At 38.5% G+C, this 17,634-nt stretch overlaps 1 pseudogene; it reads right to left on the bottom strand.

The window, feature by feature from the left end:
* Positions 1-1,469: 1,469 nt before the first annotated feature.
* Positions 1,470-2,075, bottom strand: LOC113898769 (annotated as a pseudogene).
* Positions 2,076-17,634: the final 15,559 nt, after the last annotated feature.

The raw sequence follows: 17,634 nt of genomic DNA, 5'->3' as shown, positions 1-17,634 counted from the left end.
GTTGGCTATATCTTTCCCTTTTTCTTTGCCTTTTGCTTCTCTTCTTTTCTCAGCTATTTGTAAGGCCTCCTCAGACAACCATTTTGCCTTTTTGCATTCTTTGTCTTGGCGATGGTTTTGATCACTGCCTCCTGTATGATGTTACAAACCTCTGTCCATAGTCCTTCCTGCATTCTGTCTACCAGATCTAATCCCTTGAATCTACTGTTCACCTCCATTGTATAATCATAAGGGATTTGATTTAGGTCATACCTGAATGGTCTAGTGATTTTCTCTACTTTCTTCAATTGAGCCTGAATTTTGCTATAAGGAGCTGATGATCTGAGCCTCAGTCAGCTCCCAGTATTATTGTTGCCGACTGTATAGAACTCCTCCATCTCTGGCTGTGAAGAATATAATCAACCTGATTTCAGTATTGATCATTTGGTGATGTCCATGTGTAAAGCTGTCTCTTGTGTTGTTGGAAGAGAGTGTTTGCTATGATATGTGTTCTTTTGACAAAACTCTAATAGCCTTTTCCCTGCTTCATTTTTTACTCCAAGGCCAAACTTGCCTGTTACTCCAGGTATCTCTTGACTTTCTACTTTTGCATTCCAATCCCCTATGGTGTAAAGGACATCTTTTTTTTTTTTTTGGTGTTAGTTCCAGAAGGTCTTGTGCGTCCACACACACATTTCATAGAGCTGGTCAACTTCAACTTCTTCAGCATCAGTGGTTGGGGCATAGATTGGGATATGTTTTAAAATTATATTAGAAATTTCTAGATTTTTCATGGCAAAGTTATAGCACTTCACCTTGCCAAGTGTCAAAGCAATCTATGTTGTATCTTTGACAGCTCTGTAGTTTTTGCTAATCGGATGGGTAAAGAATATCTTTTTGTTGCTTTAATTTTTATTTTCCTGTTAATATGGTAAAGCATTTTAATAAATGTTTAAATACCATGTAGATTTTTCTCTTCTCATAGTTATTTATACCTTTTGTACATCTTTCTATTAGATCTTTTATCTTATCAATATGTAGAATCAAATAGATTAGCTTTTTGGTATCATTTGGGTTGCAAATAATTTTTCCAGTCAACTCTGTTATTTTTAAACTTTATTTACTGAATATATTATACTCAAACATTTTTAATGTAGTTTAATACCTCTATTTTTTTCCTATATGATTTCTGAGTTTACTTTTTTAGGTTCCTACAGGTGCAAGATCATACAATAGTTTTCTAAATTTTCTTTAAGTATTTTAATTACTTTATTCAGATCATATTCCTTTTTAAAGAAACTATGCTACAACATTGTCTCATTATTTTCCAGCTTTCAACGTTGGAGATGAGAAGTTTCATGCTAGTATCATTTTCCTTTTTATTTATTTATTTATTTTTTATTTTTATTTATTTTTTTTTCTCAAATCAAGAGTTTTTATTGTCTCTTTAAAACATCATAACTGAGTCCATAGAACCATCTGCTATCTTGTTTCTGCAGCAGGATCACTGAGATCTTATTCATCAGCCTGCTGAACTGTGCCTTTTTCAGAAACATAGATACCATCCAAAAATTTTCTGATATCCTTGTTTTTAACTGTGGTGGCTTGCTGAGTCAAAGCAGCTGAATTTGACACAAGTTCAATGTCATTTCCTTCAAGAATCAACTCATCTTTCTGGGCTTGAGATACTGGACAGGCAATCCCTGGCCTCATTCGAACCCTGTGTATATATTTTTCACCCAAAAAATTTTGGATTTCCACAAGAGAACCATTCTCCTGAATAACAACGTTGATGGGGACGTGGGCATACACCGACCTCATCTTGTAACGGAAGCCCAGTGTAACACCCTTGATCGTGTTCTGTACGTGACTACAGATTGTGTGAACAGTGGCCAGTTCCTTTCTGTTTCCCTACCATTTATCAACACGGAGCCTCTTCTTTTTCTTTCCAAGGAGACTGAGTTCTACATTGATATGATTGAAGTCCCTCTGCAGGGTGCCTCTGGGGCCCTTCACAATAACTGTCTGTCCCTTCAAGTTAATGTCAACATTTTCTGGGATGTCGACAGTCTGATTGCTGAGAATGGTCTTCATTCTTGCAGTAGATTGGGCAAAAAGAGCCATTTTCCTTTTTAAATAAATGGGAGTGTCCTGTATGTTTGGGGCTTGTGTGTGTGTGTGTGTGTTGCCTTGTTTTGTTTAAGTCAACTGACTGAAAGTTTGCAGAAATTTCTGTTTATCTTTGTAATTCAATAATTTCACCAAAGTGTCTATTTTCAGTAATCCTGCCTGGGTATAGTAGCTCTGTACTTTAGAGGTACTCTGAAGTATAGTGAAGGCAGTAAATAGAAACTTGGATTATTCTCTGTGCTTTTCTTTCCTTTGGAGATGAGTTTGTCCTGGTCAGCCTCAAGGGGAACTGGAATATTTATAGTAGCAGTACACAAAGTTCAGCTAGTCATTAATCTCTTGTATTTTTTTTTTTAACTTCCAAATGGTTTCTTAAAGCCCTCTTCAAAAACAATAGTTTTGACAATAGTTTTGATTCATATGAATTTGGATCTGCAAAAGGTAAAATTTGTTAAGAGCAGAAAAGCGCTTGAAAAATAGGCAAGATATAGATTTATACAAAACTGTAGATGGGACAGACAATAGATAGAAAGTCCCAGAAAACTTCTGTGAAGGATCTCTAAATGAGGGGTACACAGACTGACAGAATGGGGAGTAGAGCATGATCATAGATGAAATGGATAGAACCAAAAGCTAAGGGGAAAGACCTAGAATATCCTTTAAAGGGCATCCGCGTGGGAGGCCAAACCCACATATGCATACTGTCTGTGGCTATTCACCTGAGCAAACACTGTGCTGAGATGGAAGTTGGATATTCTACTCAGTACAGCCAAGTCCTGCAAGACATCTGAATTTTGCTTTTATCAAACCATAATCTGAGATTTGACTGAATTCCATTTGAACTTTCTAGTATGACTATCTCCAGGACATTTGTAAGCCCCTGGGAAAAAACGGTGTGCACTCTGATACCCAAAAGCTAGTAGGTAGCCACGTGCGTGGTGAAGTCCCCAGTGCTTATATTTTGATGGGATTGTACAGTGTGAAAGCCACTCTATCACATAATCATTTTAAAGACACTTCCATTGGTCCATTTTATTTCCCCTCAAAAAATAGTATGTTACAAAATTGTTTTGATGTTGTAAAGGCAATTTATATTTCAATGTGAGTTTGAGGACTCAAGAATTCTAAAAGGATATAAATGTTGATACTGAATAAAAAGGGTTACTTTTAGTATTTTGATACTATCCAATAGAAGGTAAGAAGAATAGTTGAGTCACTGTCACTGATTCAAACAGTGAATTAGTGTCACTACTTCAGGATATTGCTCAGACTTATGCTTTTCAACTTCTAAAATACTTCTAACCAAGTGGGGAAAAAAAAAAAAGTTAAAAGCAACCTGAAGATTTTTTTTTCCTGATAGATGGCACTAACCCTTTATTTATTTTTTTTAATTGTTTTATTTTTTAACTTTACAATATTGTATTGGTTTTGCCATATATCCACATGAAATTTTTAAAAAGAAATTATTATTATCAATCTTCACAGCGTACTTTTGGAGGAGAATTTTATTTTCTTTTAGAAAGAAACCTCTAATACTGATGATGGATTGAGATTCAAAAAACAAAAACAAACAAAAAAAACAATTAAGAATATTTCAACCTAGAAAAATATTGGAGAAGGCGATAGCACCCCACTCCAGTACTCTTGCCTGGAAAATCCCACGGACGGAGGAGCCTGGTAGGCTGCAGTCCATGGGGTCTCGAAGAGTTGGACATGACTGAGCGACTTCACTTTCACTTTCATGCATTGAAGAAGGAAATGGCAACCCACTCCGGTGTTCTAGCCTGGAGAATCCCAGGGACGGGGGAGCCTGGTGGGCTGCCATCTATGGGGTCTCACAGAGTGGGACACGACTGAAGCGACTTGGCAGCAGCAGCAGCAGTAGCAGCAGCAGAAAAATATACCAGTCCCTATTGTAGAGAAAATCACAGTTTGGCCTTGGTCTGTATGACATTCCAGTTCCAAATTGGAACACTAGATTACATTGTTCCTTATCTCTCAATATGCTAAAAAACCAATTATGTTAAATAATATTGCCCGAAGGGATTTTTTTCTAGAGCCACCAGAGAAAGATCAATGCAAGAAAGGTCTGCAATAATCCCAGACCTTAAATGTCAATATTTAGGTCAGGAAGCATACAATTTTTTAAAATATATTTTCCTTAAGTGTTATTTTTCAAAACACATTTTCAACAATTAACATTTTCCAAACAACATTCCTATTGTGATCCTTTGGTGGACAGCAGTTGGAAAATACAGCAGGACAAGCAATAAATTATAAATACCGAATATTTACTGAAATAATATTTCAAAGAAAACATAAGGCTCTTATCATATGCAACCCAAAGGGACTTATATAACTGACTACAACCTTTAATATAACTATCAATCAGATAGGTGGAATATTCACTCCCTCCATTTCCCACACACTGCAGAAAGCTACACGTTTTTCTGATACACATAAATAATAAACTGTCCTTTGTACAGAGATGAGCCTTTATTGTTTGATCCCTCAATCAAAATGAAAGTGCCAAATGGAAAACTATATCCCCAGGCAAGAAAACAGTGCGCTTCAGGAGATAGGGGATTTAAAACAAAATTAATGTTGTAAAATAAGAAAGAAAACATTGAAATACAAATCAGGGAAATAATATCTCAATGATGAAACGTTAACAAAAGATCTTGTGAGAAAATAATGAGTTATTTAAAGCATGTGTGCAGAACTCAACACAGGCAGCATTTCTTCAAAGAAAGGGGAAAAGCTTGATCTAGGTCAGGGCAATGATCCTAATGGTGAAAACTCTGCATTCTATTTTACATTATGCCATTGAAATTACTGTAAGGATTTGAGCCACACAATGTGTCTGCTGGTGGCATCCCAAATAGATTCCATTCACTCCTTCTCAGTATTCATCCAGAGTCTATGCTATAAAACCAGGTAAAACCAAAAGCATAAACGCAGAATTCTCAGTTGGGAATATCCATAACTGTGGCCTATTTCTTAGGTTTGCATTATTCCAAGAACAATATCATATTTCTGGAGAGAATGAGATAGCTATGGGTCCCTTAAAGGAGCTTCTTGGACCTCCTGGGCACACTGATAACCCCTCCCCACTGATATCCTCTATAATGTCCTCTTTCCTTTACACCCTCAAATAAGAGGTGGGTTGCTGGGCTGGAAGAAGCACAAGCTAGAATCAAGATTGCAGGGAGAAATATCAATAATCTCAGATATGCAGATGATACCACCCTTACGGCAGAAAGTGAAGAGGAACTAAAAAGCCTCTTGATGAAAGTGAAAGTGGAGAGTGAAAAAGTTGGCTTAAAGCTCAACATTCAGAAAACGAAGATCATGGCATCCGGTCCCATCACTTCATGGGAATAGATGGGGAAACAATGGAAACAGTGTCAGACTTTATTTTTGGGGCTCCAAAATCACTGCAGATGGTGATTGCAGCCATGAAATTAAAAGATGCTTACTCCTTGGAAGGAAAGTTATGACCAACCTAGATAGCATATTGAAAAGCAGAGACATTACTTTGCCAACTAGTCAAAGCTATGGTTTTTCCTGTGGTCATGTATGGATGTGAGAGTTGGACTATGAGGAAGGCTGAGCACTGAAGAACTGATGCTTTTGAACTGTGGTGTTGGAGAAGACTCTTGAGAGTCCCTTGGACTGCAAGGAGATCCAACCAGTCCATTCTGAAGGAGATCAGCCCTGGGATTTCTTTGGAAGGAATGATGTTAAAGCTGAAACTCCAGTACTTTGGCCATCTCATGCAAAGAGTTGATTCATTGGAAAAGACTCTGATGCTGGGAGGGATTGGGGGCAGGAGGAGAAGGGGATGCCAGAGGATGAGATGGCTGGATGGCATCACTGACTCGATGGACGTGAGTCTGAGTGAACTCCGGGAGTCTGTGATGGACAGGGAGGCCTGGCGTGCTGCAATTCATGGGGTTGCAAAGAGTCAGACACGACTGAGCGACTGAACTGAACTGAACTGAACTGGATGGGGAAACACCTCTTCTTTGTACTTTTGCAGAGACTGTACACTGCCAGAGGCACTGTTTTGGCTAAGGCCCTGAGACCAAAAACTATAGCAGGGCTCAGATTAGAAACAGGCTGGGCTGAAGGGACATATTTTCATATCAGTGTCAGAACTTACTTATCACAAGTTCTGGTGACCCAGTAACCTCTGCCAGTCTAAGATGATTCCAAAGGACCTTGTGAGATCTAAATAGGACAATCTAAATAAGATTTTTACAGATTCTCAGAGTAATTAGAAACTCATTAAGGCATCCTCAAACCTTTATCCTCTTTTAGAGGAACACTGACTCATAAGCAACTTGAACCAGGAAAATCTTATGGATTAACTGTGGGTCCTGTGTGTATCACACTTAACTTACCCTCCATATTATACCCAGCACTGCCAACCACTACCACCATCACCAGCTCTGCCAACCATGCCTCATGTTTGTAGCCATAGATATCTGACCTTTCTGCTGCTGCTGCTAAGTCACTTCAGTCGTGTCCAACTCTGCGACCCCAAAGATGGCAGCCCACCAGGCTCACCCGTCCCTGGGATTCTCCAGGCAAGAACACTGGAGTGGGTTGCCATTTCCTTCTCCAGTGCATGAAAGTGAAGAGTGAAGTCGCTCAGTCGTGTCCAACGCTGGCATACTTTTAACTAAAGCATTGTGGCAAATCCTACATGTCTTAAAGTTATACAGAATATATAACAGTCTTCTGGGCAACAGTGGAACTCCTAAGGAACCAGTCACATTAGCTAACAACAGGCCTCCACTTAATTTGGCCTTATTTAAAAGAAATCTCATGGGCAGAGGAAACTGGCAGGGCTATATACAGTCCATGGGGTAGTAACAGAGTTGGACACAGCTAGTGACTAAATAACAACAAACAGCAAAAATAAAGGATCCTGTAACTGCCAACCCCTTTCTAGTACCACCTTCTTTATTAATTATCTTTTTTTAGATTTTATTCCAAAACCTCAAATCACTGAAGATCTAGTGTTCCTATGACTCCAGTCAACATTTTCTAGTGGAAATTCACCATCCTCTTTAACAAGTCATTTCCGTAAAATCTAACTATACCTTCCCCTGAAGGTACTGGTTTGCCCTTTCCTTTTCACAGAAGCTCATATAGCAGAAAGAATCCGTGGCTCCAAGTCCCTGGATAAAGCTGAGGTTCCCTTAGCCTCTCTTGAGAAGAAGCATTCTAAGGGATTTTTACAGCCATGCTGTCAATCATTATCTTGGGAGTACCAGGTGAAACAATTTCTCTGGGCATCACATATTATCACTTTCCCATAGATGTTCCTCCTCTGAATACTGAAAGTCACTAACCTACTACAGTCTCCATTAGGATAGAGTGATTCTTCCAGGCTATGAGGAAATGTACTTTGAAGAGCACTATAGCTGAGGCCCTTAATATCTCTCAGCATCCTCCAAACCCAGATCTCCTAAGGCCTTGTGGACAACTACTGGTTGTCCCCAGTATCTCCATAGCAATAGTTTTACCAGAGTATTTCAAGACCTCTCAGCTTTCCTGGCAGGTGAATCTGTCCATATTATAGACTCAAACAAGTGGGATATGAGAAGCAATATGTGTCCCTTCCAGGTCTTGTTTTTAAAACAACTGGACACGAACTACCCTGACTTCTTCCTCCTATCCACTGGCTGCCTGGGAGATGGAAAGAAAGGGAACTGCTCTCTTGCACCCAGAAACAAAAGACTGAAGTTGAGATTGACAGAGCCACCTTACCACTCTGGACTACTGTATGAGACAGAAGTAAACTTTATCTTGTTTAAACTTCTGTATTTTGAGCTCTTATGACAGCAGTTTTAGTGTGTACATAGTAAATCACCTCCCACTTATTTTAATATACACTCCCCAAATCTCATAGCTAGTAGAGTTTTCCAAGGTAAATAAATAAGCCCTACTCTAATAATAATCACTGATTATACAATTATTCATAAAGGACCTCAGTTCAGCTCAGTTCAGTTGTTCAGTCATGTCCGACTCTTTGCAACCCCATGAATTGCAGCACGCCAGGCCTCCCTGTCCATCACCAACTCCCAGAGTTCACTCAAATTCATGTCTATCCAGTCACTGATGCTATCCAGCCATCTTATCCTCTGTCGTCCCCTTCTCTTCCTGCCCCCAATCCCTCCCAGCATCAGAGTCTTTTCCAGTGAGTCAACTCTTCACATGAGGTGGCCAAAGTATTGGAGTTTCAGCTTTAGCATCAGTCCTTCCAAAGAACACCCAGGATTGATCTCCTTCAGAATGGACTGGTTGGATCTCCTTGCAGTCCAAGGGACTCTCAAGAGTCTTCTCCAACACCACAGTTCAAAAGCATCAATTCTTCGGCGCTCAGCTCTTCACAGTCCGACTCTCACATCCATACATGACCACAGGAAAAACCATAGCCTTGACTAGATGGACCTTTGTTGGCAAAGTAATGTCTCTGCTTTTGAATATGCTATCTAGGTTGGTCATAACTTTCCTTCCAAGGAGTAAGCATCTTTTAATTTCATGGCTGCAATCACCATCTGCAGGGATTTTGGAGCCCCCTAAAATAAAATCTGACACTGTTTCCACTGTTTCCCCATCTATTTGCCATGAAGTGATGGGACCAGATGCTATGATCTTAGTTTTCTGAATGTTGAACTTTAAGCCAACTTTTTCACTCTCTTCCACTTTCATCAAGAGGCTTTTTAGTTCCTCTTCACTTTCTGCCATAAGGATGGTGTCGTCTGCATATCTGAGGTTATTGATATTTCTCCCGGCAATCTTGATTCCAGCTTGTGCTTCTTCCAGCGCAGCATTTCTCATGATGTACTCTGCATATAAGTTAAATAAGCAGGAACTAGAAGGGGGCTAATCACAGTTTCATAACCCTGTGTGGTCAGCAAAGTAACAAGGAACACTGCTTATAACTGTTTTGATCTCTATTCTGCATTTCAAGCTCAAGTTTTCAAGAACTCCATATTCTTCATTTACATCCTGTCTAGTTCAGCATCCTGATGGCAGCAGAAGTGTATAGAAGCTTTCTTTACTAGATGTGATTATTTTAAGAGAGAAACAACTATTGTCTTCCTCAAAAGAAATGTAGGCGTGATTACCAATCATACAAATCATACAATCATTCTCTAAACAAAACCTAAGGGGAGGAATTTTCTAAGCAGTTATAAAATTGCTCCCTTATAGCTTCTAAATTTTCCTTCACATCTCAGGCTAAGTATTAAGATTGGCCCCCCAAGGGGAGACATGCTACAGTGTTGTTCTGTCCATTGGTGATAAGGAATACTATTTTCTCTCCATAAGGTGCAGAGGGAGAAGCTTTGCCTTAGTCCACATGATTTATAAAATAGTGATAACCACATGCTCTCAACTGAAGTAATATTCTGTCTCAAGGATAATGATTTCACATCTTTTACCCTTTCTACCCTGTAGCAGAACATCATGTCATCCCCAAAGGGGACCCATAACAACCATCAGGTAGGTCCTTCTGGAAATTGAAGGAGAAAACATGAACAGATTTTTATAGTAGTCATAATCCAGGGAATATTATGATAGCAACTCTTCAGGAACATGGAGATATTCCACCAGGACATTCTAGAGGATCCTCAGAGCCAGTGTGAGAACTACTTGTCCAGGATGCACAAATTCTCCTTCACCATCATCATCATCAAACATTACTAGCAACCACTGTGTGATTCTCAGTCTCCCTGTTAGGAATTATGACTGGAGACAAAGAGAGAAATCCCTTACAAAATAACTTTCAAAGGAGAGGAAATGAAATATAAAATTGTTCTACATTTTCCAACATCTGCTCCAGACATTAAAGATGCCTTTAGGAACTTGCTAGCATTCTTTCATGTCTCTTATCAGCTTACTTCATAACAACCACCTGGAGTTCTTTATGTTATTCTAGAAATCATCCTAAAGAAGCCACTCCTCCTTTGTTACATTCCCCTCCCATTGCCCCCAACACCATCTGAACTGTTTAAGTACTAGCCTTTAGACTGATCTAAAATATAATAATCATTCTGTTTCTGTCCAATCTATACTTATCATAACTGATATACATCTATTCCAAAGTGTTTCACAGTCTATCATGCAATGCCATTTTACTAAACATTTATAGTGAATGAAAGAATAAATGGTACTTTAACATTGAGTACAAGGTAAAAATAATTATTGCTCTTTGATTCCTTATGCTATGGCTGACATAAGCATAGATAAATTAGTATTCCACAGAATGATAAGACATGTTGGGATTATTCTGGAGAGCATATAACCCTCAGTTGTCCTACCCTACCTCTTGGGTTACTGTGTTTAGTTGCTCAGTCATGTCTGACTCTTTGTGACCCCATGGACTGTAGCCCGCCAGGCTCCTCTGTCCATGGAGATTCTCCAGGCAAGAATACTGGAGTGGGTTGCTGTGCTCTATGCCAGGGGGTCTTCCTGACCCAGGGATCAAACCCAGGTTTCCTGCATTGCAGGAGGATTCTTTACCATCTGAGCCACCAGGTAAAATACACTAAATCTTTAGAATAAGCAGGCCTTTTGACGCCTCTGATGTACATTCCTTTCTAATTGCCCTAGCCCCACCATTCTAATGAAAGGTTCCAATGTACAAGAACTTTGTGAAACCAGTACCTTTATCAACACCAAATTTTGATTACTATAGCAGTAATTACCAGTGGTAGTCACTGCTCAATTTCACTGCTCATTATCCATTAAAAGTAATTTATAAATACTCAATTCCATACAGTAGGTGAGAGTCTGTATATTGGCACCCACAATCCCAAACTTACAGGGTTTTCATATTATTCACCCAAGAAACATTCACTATGCATCCCCTCCTCCGGCACCAAGCAATATACCCTGCTAGGATACTGAAGTGCTGTGCTCATTCAGCAACCCCAAAGCAATGTCATCCGTTCTATAGCATGCTCTTTTGTTCAGCTCTTTTTCAAATCAGTGATACCTCGACAGTTCACTAGGTGATAGCTGAAGGGAAAACAGAGAAAATCAAAATTCTTTGTATGAACTGTCCTCATAGCCAGGCTTCCATAAAATAGAAACTAATGATCCTAAGGGATGTGTATTTTGATATATTAAATGTGGAAATGCTTGGTTCTACACTGAAATACCTAAGAATAGAATATTAAGTATTTCCGGTAGAAAAATGAGGGATACAGAACACTGTTTGCTGCTTTTAAATAAGCCAGTCAGATTGCTCAGTTTGAAAGGCTGTTTGTGTGCCAGTGTGAGATAATCCTGCCCTCTCCCTTCCTCTCTCCCATTTCTCCAGGGAAATGAGTCACACCTGGTCATTGCCCTTGATAAGATGTTTGATATTCTGAATTCCCATCAGCTCCACACAGCTAGGATGATGTCAGCACAGTTGACATTGTTAGATCCCTGCTCTGCTTACATCAACTCCCTGTTGCTCGGGCATCAGATGAGTGTGGCGAAGGGAAGGCAGCATCTTCTTAGCAACCAAGCCCACGTATCTATGGTCCAGAAATGACATCTGGCACTTTGCTTTGGGAATTTCCAGCATTTCCCAGAATTTCAGCCAGATTGGAACACTGATGCTTTGAGTTAAAAAGATATTATCCTCTTTCCATCAGGACATGTATGCTTTTACAAAATTTCAGATCAAAATGTTTATTACAAACCATTTTTACCACAGTCCTCACCCCCTATTTCCTTATTTCTCTGGGATATTCTTTTTGACTTTTGAAAAATAATCTTACTTTGGGTTAAAAATGGGAAAGCTAAAATGAGAGGTTTCTATCATCCTTTGACCTCAAATCAAACATCAAATGCATATTTAATATAAGCAATCAAAGTTGGATGAAAAATTGAGATGATTGTGCTAATTATGATAATAATCTCTTAAAAGTACTCTAGATAAACTGTGGCAATATTTCTGGGTCTCATTTGTACATTATACACATTTAACAAAAAACTGTACAATAACATCATGAATTCAGACAATTGCAACCTATGTAGACACTCAGTTATAGACTGATTATTTGTGGGGTGGGGAGGAGAAGATTTTAGGGAAGAGAGCTAGCAGGACATTTTGAAAAATACTGTGCTGCAGTGGAAGAACTGTGGTAGTACCATGCCACCATTTTGTTGGAATTCCCAGTAGTGGATATGTCGTGTCTAATTTCCGAGTACAGTTTCTCCAAGTTACTGCGAGCATCCTGACTACTTCATGTAGATGGTCCCAATTATGTTGTAGCTCTCTTTCTACATACTCACTTATTTATCCAACAAATATTTCTAGGTAGGATTTCTTCCACCATGACATTTAGAGATAAATGGGAGTCAGGTGAAAAATCAAACAATAGTATTACACAGTTGTGGTTCTCATAATACATAAATCCAGGGTGCTGAGAATCAGAATCTGACTCAGCCTGGAGACCAGTTAAAGAGAAGTCTTTGGGGTGGCCTTTTTGAGTTTTTATAATTCTTTTTCTGTTGTAATGCAAAGTATTTTCTGGAGTCCTGACACTTTATCCATCAATTTAAAAAATTTTTAAAAAGCAGTGGCATTCAACTCATGTAGTCTATATGTCTTCTGACATGGCCTCGAGCATCCATATCCCACAAAATGGGAAGTAGGTATTACATTTGGCCTCCCATGACAGGAAATAAGAGTTCAGAGGGGTCTGTCTTCAAATCTCAAGATCTGAACGGGTGGGGGTTGGTGGCTGTGGTAAATATGTAAGGCCTTGTAGTTTGCTCATCCCTCAGTAGATTACAAGCTATTTGCATTGCTTATTTACTTATACTTCACCTTCAAGAGACTGAGCTCTTTGAAAGCATGTTTCTAATTTTTTTATTACTCACAGTATCCTCACATTCTGACCCAGGCACTGGAATACAGCAGGTGCTCAATAAACACTAATGTTGAACAAATATTTTATACTTTTACATCCCTTCCCAATTTTAATCCTGGATTTATCCCTAGTGCCTCCTAAACTTTTTCATATACTAGCCTACATAGAAAATGATGACATTTGTTAGGCACACTGGTGTGAAAAATGAGGAAAGCTGTTCCAAGTAGCAGGCTGTTAGCCCCAGGCCCTGCCTGATGTCCCAGTACCACCTCCCCCACAGTCTACTTCATCCCTCTGCACCAGAGCTTAGAGGACCAGCATCAGAACATACCTGAAACTTCACTGAGGCTCACCAGTTGTGAAATTCTTCTGGTTTAGAGAATTAAAAATGAAGAGCAAGACAAGGGAACTTTCTTCCACTTACCTTTTAATAACCCAGCTTTCCTTTCCAACATTTTACAATGTTTCTCCTCCTAATTTTTAGTTACATAAAATTTTGAGGAATATTTGTGCATTGCTGATTGGAATATAAAATGTTGCAGCCACTGTGAATGGTAGTTTCTCAAATAATTAAATATAGTATTACCATGTGATCAACCAATTCCACTTCTGGGTATACACCCCAAAGCACTGAAAGCAGGGATTTGAACATTCATTTGTACACCCATATTCGTAACAACATTATTCACAATAGCCAAAAGATGGAAGCAACCAAAGTGTGCTGATAAATAAACAAAGTGTATTTGGTACATACATACAATGAAATATTATTCAGCCTTAAAAAGGAAGGACATTTTGACATAGGCTACAACATAGGTGAACCTTGAGGACATTATGATAAGTGAAATAAGCTAGTCACAACAGAACAAATATTGTATAGTTCCACATATATTGAGATACCTGGTGTAGTCAAATTCATAGAGATGAAGAAAAATGGTGGTTGTTAGGGGCTCAGGGGAGGGGGCAATGGAGAGTTATTGTGTAACAGATATGAAATTTCAGTTTGGGAAGATGTAAAAGTTCTAGAGGTAGATGGTGGTGATGTTTGCAGAACAATGTAAATGTACTTTATGTCACACTTCTGTACACTTCAAAATGGTTTAAAATGGTAAATTCTTTTTATGTATATGTTACCACAGTAAAAAAAAAGTACATATTTTTAAATGGCATTATTCAAAACACTTTAAATTATGATAATTATTACTATAATTATTTGTGTAGTGATTAATGGAATGCTTAGATGCACTGTTGATTTGTCCAGACATCATGGAAGGCACTTTCTCATCTTGCAAATGAAAGATTGTCAATAAATGTTCATTAGTCCTACCCCCAACCCCAGCTCACCATTACTACCACCAGTATCTGTTATCCAGAAGGGTCCCAAATATGCCACACATTATGAAATTCTCAAACCATTTCTGAATGGATCTCAACTTGACTTCTTTGTCATAAGCACAGACCCATACACTTTCCCATTTTCACACTTGCCTTAAATTTTTAATAAAATGTGATTGATTAACATTCAAATGCAAACACAAAGGACTTGATCGACCTGCACTTACACTGATCAATGCTTCCAAGAAATGCAAAGCTCTAGTCCCTTGAAAATAGAAAGTAGTTTGGACTGACAGATTTTCATAGTGTGCTCAGCATTAGATTAACACTTTCCTCTTGATGTGTTTACACAGCACAGCACAGAATTTAATGTGACTCAAATAGCTGTTCTTTTGCTTATTTCACTTGCTGCCTTTCCGAAGTAAAAATTACACATTGTTTGTTTATTTTTTTCTCACCCAGTTTCCATGCCTGCTTTCTCACCTTCAACTCTTAATTTAGACTCTTATTTTTCATTGTCAGATAAGAAATTCAGTGGAGGACCGGTTAAAGAACTGCCCTTCTGGGAGTGAGCAGAAGGCAGAAACTGGCCAACACAGAGTCCAGTTTTATAACCAGAGAGAATTCTATAATCAATCCAGGAGAAATGATCAGGAGCATATCCTATGCTTAAAAAGTAACTTTATAATTTTAATCTCTTGAGGACACAGTACATAACTGAGACAAAGCAATTTAGAGTTTACTTTGCAATCGTCTCATCACTGTCATTTCAACTCCTTTCAAAGAACCTGGCACAAAGTAGGCCTTCAATCCTACTCCACAGTAACCACCTTCTTCTAAATCACTCAATGAAGCCAGTTCCTGAAAGCTGCCTGGTAGAAGGGGTGGATTAAGTAGAAACTGATTAACTAATTAATTGATTATAATACTTTCTGCTTCAGAGAACTGTCCCTAGGGGGTCAGGAAGGATTCCCTGGAAGATTTAACATCCACATTGAAAAATAATCATCCTTATCTTAAATAAGAGAGGGTAAAGAGTTTGAGCTTTGTCCTGGGGCAATGGGGAGCTATTTAAAGGTTGTAAGCAGGAAAGGGGTTTAATCAGATCTGCATTTGGGAAGATCTGCAGTTTGTAGATAAAATGGGATTTAAGTAAGAAAAAAAGAGAGAGAGAATATAGGGAAATTAACAATTTTTTTTTTTTTTTTTTTTAAATCTAAGTGCTTCTTGGGTAAAGTTTTAGAGAATAAGATTTTGGCCATGGAGAAAGCCTAAAGGTTCACTGGGTCCCAAAACTAATTGTGGTCTATATCCGAGCATAAATGACCACGCTTATCATGCACTTAAAGCATTAGGCCAACTCCTGCTGCGGCTTAGTCACTTCAGTTGTGTCCAACTATGTGCAACCCTATGGACTGCAGCCCACCAGGCTCCTCTGTCCATGACTTCTCCAGTCGAGAATACTAGAGTGAGTTGCCATGTCCTCCTCCTGGGGATCTTCCCAACCCAAGGATCAAACCCAGGTCTCTTGCATTGCAGGCAGATTCTTTACCACTGAACCACCAGGGAAGCCTAGGCCAAGTTCTAGAATGGCTCTTTTCTCCTTTTGGAAATTCCTTCCTGTTTGTTCCACAGATGCCTCAGATTCAACATGCCTCAAACTAATGGCCTGTTTCTGTCCCCTCTCTTTCCTTGACCACAGCATACCATATTCTTTATTTCAGTAAAAAGCATTACTTTCTCTACCAGAACCTTAAAACAGGAATTATTGCTTTCCTAGATTTCACCTTTCTCTTATCATTTACTTGTATGTACTATTTCCTTCTATTTCTTAAATACCTTCTAAAATCTTCCTTCTTCTCTGACCTCACTGATTGTGCCATAGTCCAGACTGATGTATTTTACTTCAGTGATTATAATAGCAGCTACTAGACCTCATTGTGTTTAGTCTCTCTACCTGGTATTCCTCCCTCAACACTGTTGCTGCATGTCCCTTATGAAAATAAATATGATCACATCATTCTCAATATCTTACAATGACTGGGGCAAATGAAAACTCAGATTCCTTAATTTGGCTCTGTGTGGTTCTTGACCTCCAGCTAAGCTCTTTATTTAGCACCATCGCTTGTCATCCGCAACTTTAGCTTGTTAGCCTTAGTTACCATTTCTGATTGAGAAACTCTTATTCAAAATGTCAAAGTTCACGTTCAACATCAATTTCCCTGTGCCCTAAGAGAAATTAGGCACTCTTTTGCTTTGGGCTCCCATAGCACACATGTTTTGTTCTAATATTATCGCTTTGGATTGTAAACTATTCATTTACATGTTTTCCTCCCTGCCCTCTTTTAATAATTAAATTTATTTTTAATTGAAGGATAATTGTTCTACAATATTGTTCGGGTTACTGCCAAACATCAACATGAATCAGCAATAGCTATAGCTATATTCCCTCCCTCTTGAACCTCCCTCCCACCCCTCTAGGTTGTTACAGAGCCCCAGTTTGAGTTTCCTCAGTCATACAGCAAATTCCCATTGGCTTTCTATTTTATATATGGTAATGTATCTGTCTTCTTAATACTATGTCTTAACTCTGATTCCATTGGCTGCAGGATGAGTTTATGCTTCAAATAGCATTCATAATTTTGTGAGCAAGTGTGGCTACACATATGCAGGTAAGTTTCATAATCTCTTAAACATGTCTATAACCCCCTCAAATGTTAAACATCACCACTGCCCCAAACCATGAGCTTTTTAAGAGCACAGAATATATTGTGTGCTTTTTTTGTATAACCAGTTTATTGAAGAGTCTGATCTCAGTAGGATATAAACATGAAACAGTTTTATTTTTCTCTAATCCTTACTTTGAACTATGTTCTGTCAAATCTTCCCTTCCTGCTCTTTAATGACATGTCAGACAGATCTCACAGCTCTCTGGTCTCTTTTAGTTGTTAAAAAGACCAGTTCATTTGTTTGGTTCCTGATTCAAACCAACCAACTCTCAAAATGTATTTTCAAAACAATCAGTGAATCTGAATATGGATTGAGATTTAAAATTTTCATAAAGTTTTCCTTATTGTCATGTGGCATAATAAAATTATACTTATATCTTTTTAAACACCTAGGCATTAGACATGTATGCAGAGTTGTTTAAGATTGAAAACTATAATATCTGGTATTTGATTTATAATACTCCAGACAAAATGCTGATAATTATTGATGTGCAGGAATAGGTACATGGGTATTCTTAATATTATTCTAGTTTTGTATATATTTGAAACCTTTCCTAATGAAGTACTTTTTT

This window comes from Bos indicus x Bos taurus, chromosome 1 (assembly GCF_003369695.1).
Source record: "Bos indicus x Bos taurus breed Angus x Brahman F1 hybrid chromosome 1, Bos_hybrid_MaternalHap_v2.0, whole genome shotgun sequence".
Taxonomy (NCBI): Eukaryota; Metazoa; Chordata; class Mammalia; order Artiodactyla; family Bovidae; genus Bos; species Bos indicus x Bos taurus.
The sequence above is the reverse complement of the archived record's forward strand: the minus strand, read 5'-3'. Positions and strand labels throughout refer to the sequence as shown.